The sequence below is a fragment of the Carassius gibelio genome, chromosome A22 (genome assembly GCF_023724105.1).
Source record: "Carassius gibelio isolate Cgi1373 ecotype wild population from Czech Republic chromosome A22, carGib1.2-hapl.c, whole genome shotgun sequence".
In the NCBI taxonomy this organism is placed as follows: domain Eukaryota; kingdom Metazoa; phylum Chordata; class Actinopteri; order Cypriniformes; family Cyprinidae; genus Carassius; species Carassius gibelio.
The window spans coordinates 11,125,938-11,131,362 of NC_068392.1; the positions used below are offsets into that span (position 1 = coordinate 11,125,938).

General features: G+C 36.1%; 1 long non-coding RNA gene across 1 annotated transcript; it reads left to right on the plus strand.

Annotated features, from left to right (window-relative positions):
• Window positions 1-2,230: 2,230 nt before the first annotated feature.
• On the plus strand, window positions 2,231-4,990 carry LOC127942557 (uncharacterized). Its single transcript, XR_008149345.1, has 2 exons — window positions 2,231-2,627; window positions 4,585-4,990. It is a non-coding gene; the product is annotated as an uncharacterized LOC127942557 (long non-coding RNA).
• The last annotated feature ends 435 nt before the right edge of the window (window positions 4,991-5,425 follow it).

A 5,425-nucleotide genomic window follows, 5' to 3' on the forward strand; every position in this document is an offset into this window, starting at 1 on the left:
TGGCTAAGACTAGGCGGTTTCTTTGCTAGAATAAGATGTCATGCTATACTCAAGCGTCTGGCTATATGTGGCTTAGGGGAACATGATTCTGCTGGAAGTGATCACTTATCAAATTCACTAAACACTAAACTTGTGGTTAGCCATCCTCTCTCCACAAACACACCGACATACACACAAACAGCTTTGCATATATAAACACTATTCTGAAGCAAATTTTCCCTGCGGATATATACTTCTGTGTTTGACGCATATACAATGTGATTTTCAAATCACAAACAGTGATAACTAAAGCCAATCTGCTTGGTGCATATTGTCCTTTGGCAAATGCTGTCCTCAATTTTCACAGTCCCCCAGAAGAGCTACAATTTGGAGACGTAATGATGCATAGACTGTTGGGTTGAAGTCTTTATCAGGGTTGGCTAAGCAAAAGGCATTGAGGACATATAGCGGCTGCAAATTACAATTGGTACACCAAGTGATTTATATACACAATGTTACAATTAGTCTTTGTTTATTTTCACAGGTTTTGTGATGTTCGTATCCAGAACACATGAGCCTCAAGACAGGCTTTCCAATCCTAATACATACAATACTTTTCAGTACATGAAATCACAGACATGCTATGTCAATAACTGAAACTCCGATGTTGATTATGTGGGTATATTATGAAAATCCAATCTGAATATTGCTATAGGCAGGACAGAGATAAATCTTCTAGTCAGTGTAACTGCAGTTCTCTCACAAGTATTTGCAGAGATTTTTCTTATGTTGTACCTGTTGAAAGACACATATACCAATATCTGTTTCTGTGTGTAAAGCTTTGGCACTGTTGCAATGAGGCACTTGACTTTGACACTGTAAGAATCAAGGATGCACCTTGTACTTGGCGAATGTTCTTATTCCAGTTCAACCTGTTCACGAGTCGTTGCTCAGAAAGTTGAGTTCTGAATGGTCTGTTCGCCCTTGTCACATGCAAGTCAGACATCAAGGAAGTTGTGAGACCCATTATATAAAAGATATTTGTTAAGTCACAATATATGAATGATTTAAAATAAAAAATATCTTAATACATATATACAAGTATTGATTATTATTTTTTATTTATGTATAGTCTTTTATATTTGGTATTATTATTATTAAAATAATAATTGTACCTTTTTCTGGAGAAAATATGAGTGGTGTTCGAGTGTTGGTTGCTAGGGTATTCTGGAAGGTGCTTGGGTGTTTTAGGTCGTTACCAAAACATTGCTATGTATTTGTTTGAGTGTTGTAAGTGGTTGCTAATGAGTTGCTAGGTGATTGCTAGGGCGCTTTGGTGGTGTGCCATATGAGTTAGCTACATGGTAAATGTTTATATTTTGAATTAGGTGCTTGTTAAATTATAATATATTTTGTTGTTTATATATGTTATTTATATATTGCTTACAAATTAACCCAACTAATTGTTTTAATTCTCAAAAAATCTTGGTTTTAGTTGACTCTGATCATGCTACATTTAAAAAATTGTGAAATACACTAACTCAGGGTGTGTTTATATGTCAGTGATGAACTAAAAATTGAAAGGCTTTGTGTACAGACGACAAAATTGTCATCTGTGTGAATGCAAATGATCCCCATTCACATAGATCCGTGAAAATGTCTAAAAATGCTATATTATGCATGCCAGGCCAGTAGTTGGCGATGTCACTTTGTAAAAAAAACTCTGTACACGAACACGTAATACGTATACACATGATGTCACTGTTTTCACAAATTATGGGTAGTTAGTTTACATATAGTTTACGCAGAGATGAACAATATAATTTCCAAAAGTTTTTAAAAGTTTGCTCTTTCAGGCCCCCAAAATGCCATCGTCTTGTAAATGAACGGCCAAAGCACATAAAACGTATTCTGTTTTTTGTTGAAAACAACGTTGTGTAAACGTTCCCTTAGTTTAACCTAAAACTAAACTTATCCAAAGACCAGTCTTTCATGAGGGAGCAGTAGAATATTTCTACTGCTTGTTTTCACAGCATCAGAAGACAAGGACGGGGGTGGTTACGCATTAGCAGTCTCCTAATTAATGCAGAATTTGAAGGTGGGGGAGGAGCTAGGGAAATTAAGGATTAAACAGGGGTTGTGTTATGTTGTTCCTATTTGATGGGATTATTTGCACACCAGGTTTTAATCACCGCCGTCCAGATGTCATTGAAGACACAACCTTTAGCCATAGCTGATTAGTTGTTGGGAGTAGACCTCTCAACCAAACCCTTCCTAATTACCTCATTTGGCCTTTCCTCTCCGGAACTGTTCTCAAGTTTTAGTGCGTATGTGGTTCAGTGAGTTGGCTCCATTTCTCCAATGCTTGTTTGTTTTCAACACCTGCACGTTTTCTCAAAGGAGTGACCGCAGGACACCGATTGCTGTTGGATCAGTCTTGTAAACTGGACTACACAATGCCTTTTCTATTTATAAAAGCTTGAGAAACTTTGCTGTGACGTTTGTTGGCGCGCCGAGGCATGCTTGTGTCCAAATGTCAACTCTGCATCGTAATCGATCAAAACTGACAATCATCTTCAGTATTTTACACATCTCTCTGGCAAATGCTGTTCATATATTATAGGGATGCCAGAAGTTCTAGTACATCGGTAAGTTGGTACCGAGTGATACTAGTTTTGTTGTACTGAGTACTGACTATTGAGTATTTGATTGATATTTGGATGTTTTTGATCACTCAGTGGTGTATGTTGCAGTAAAAATGGATGATGGGTGGTCTGTGCCGTCAACAGTCCCGCCCAACCTATCCAATGTTCTAAGATTGTTTTCTAGGAGGCCATTGTACATCAATCCCATGCTGCCAAACCTGTCTGTTACTGCTTCTGTTAGTCAATATTTGCATGTAGGATGATGTTGCCAACAACGCCCCCACCACATCCCATCCCCTGCCCTCCTTCTTTCTCTTCACTGTATCGCATGTGTCAGTGAGGAGCTAATCTGCAAAGTCTATTTGCTCCCTTGTTTTGTTTGGTTTCTAATTTCACCGCTGTTGGAAAATTACACATAATTGCAGCCTACAAATGCTAATGCTCCCCCCTTTCTCATTCACCCTACATCTCCACTGCTTACAGTCTCTTCTGCTGCCAGTAATCGTTAGTGTTGAAGAAATTCTTCATCCTCAATAGAGGCTATCTAAACACGCTCGAACACCACAATACACTGATTGACAGTGGACAGTGTAGGTTCGCTTTGGAATTGACACAGCAAAACCACAATGCATTCACTGTAAGAGACAAAATTTAGGGAGATTCATAGGGCGCCTAGGTGGAGCCTTAAGCACTTCACAGTACACAGGTCTGAAATGTCAAATTTAAATGGATAGTCCACCTAAAAATTAAAGTTCTGTCATCATTAAGTAATCATTTACTCATTTACATCATTTTCATCTGTGGATTACAAAAGGAGATATTAAGCAAAATGTTCATGCTGCTCTTGTGCAAACATGTCTGTTAAGCCTACAAAAAAAAGTAGTTCATTAATAATTTTCATTTAATATAATAGTTTTAGTATTTTGATTTAGCTTTTTTTATATATATATATATATATATATATATATATATATATATATATATATATATATATATATATATATATTAATATATTACATTGATTTACTTTAGTACTTTTAGTAATTCAATGTAAACTTATTTTAGTTAGTTACCAAGGCAACATTTCTAATTTCCAAAAACATATTTCCAAAATGATATTTTTTTTTACATTTTGTTTAATATGAATGTATATATATTTCAGAATTATTTCAATTTCCAAAAACAATTGATAATGTAAACAAAGTTTGTGCACTATATATCAAGTTTTCTGAAGCCATATGATATATTTGTATAAAATCAAACTCAATTTGATGTTTGCTGAAGATCTTCATAGTTCTCAAATCCCACTATTGCTTCCACATATTTAAAATTTTACTTTAATATATTTTAATGTGAACCAGTTGAAAATTTGGCTTGTTAACTAACTATATTAATGCATCTTTTTTCACAGAAATTAGTTTGAGATCACATAGTAATTGGTGCACCCCCTGCAGTATCACAGCAGACCCCCTATGGGTTGCGAACCCCCTGTTGAAGACCCTTGGTCTATGATATTCTGGTCCCTAGATACCTCATTGACACATGCACATTTTTAAACTTAGCATCAGCTTTAATGTCAGTGATGCCAAACGTTATTGGTTTTCAGGCTAACTAATTTTCACCCATTCATTCTGGATCTATCAAACTTATACTAATACTCTTTGTGAGCTAAAACAGAGATGGTAAGACTGTATTAAAAAGAAAATCGCAGTCCAAACATTCGTCAAAACATCTCCTTTGTTGTATATATTAAATGATTTATAAATGAGAATATTAGAATTAAGAGCAGGACACATAGAAACTTGACCTTGCAAAAGAGCGGATTTTAAAAGTGAGGTGTTGTGGGAGTAGAGTGAGACTGAGAGACAGAGCGAGACGGAGAGGGAGGGCATAAAGAGGTCATGAAAGCGGTTATGAAAGCTGTTGTGACCTAATCTTCAGTGTTTATGGCTTTTTGCAGTTGCAAAGATACAGGCTGAAATTAGAGTGGGTGATGCCACAGAAGCACAGCAGAGACAACGAGCAGAGACAAGAAGTAACTACAGTTCACCATCTCTCTTACACCCACTGAATTAAATCACGAAACTTATTTTAAACAACAACAACTGCACAACATTTCATTGTCTGCCTATTTAAACACTGTAATTGAGGCAGAATAATTTTAGCAAAAGCTTGAGTTTAAGATTTTTATTTTTTAGATTGAACAAGTTTTTTTCGTAGCCACCAGAATGAAATCTGTAGACAAGTGCAGCCAATATTGTTAAAGTTGTGAAGTCGTAATTAAAACGTCAAGTGTGCTCAAGTCACTTTGGCTGGAGAAAAATGGTGACATAGCTTTTCTACAACAAATAAAGTAGTGTTTTTAACTCTGCTTCTACAAAATTATGAATAAAGATTGAATTGCTACATATTCTATGTAATTTAGCAAGATTTATTGTAAATTAATTATTATATATACACACACATACACAAATAAATTTACCATCAACCAAAGACACTGCATCCATCGTATCTGCCAACTTGTACTCCGAAAAATCTGCGCTACTCACTCGTAACTACTACACTGTGGTGGCGCTCATGTTTTAAAATATAATATATTGCGACATGACTTGAACCATAGACAGTAAAAGAAATGGACACAGCGACCCCATTGGAACTCAATTGAGACAAGTGAAGCCCATTTTTAGCGTTTTTTAGCACTTCCGTTTCTGACGCGCAGACTCAAACGAAGCTTGACGACGTCAGCAACCTGTCTGCCAGATGTAAATCTTCTAGTAGCTGTGCGTGCAAACTGCCATTGT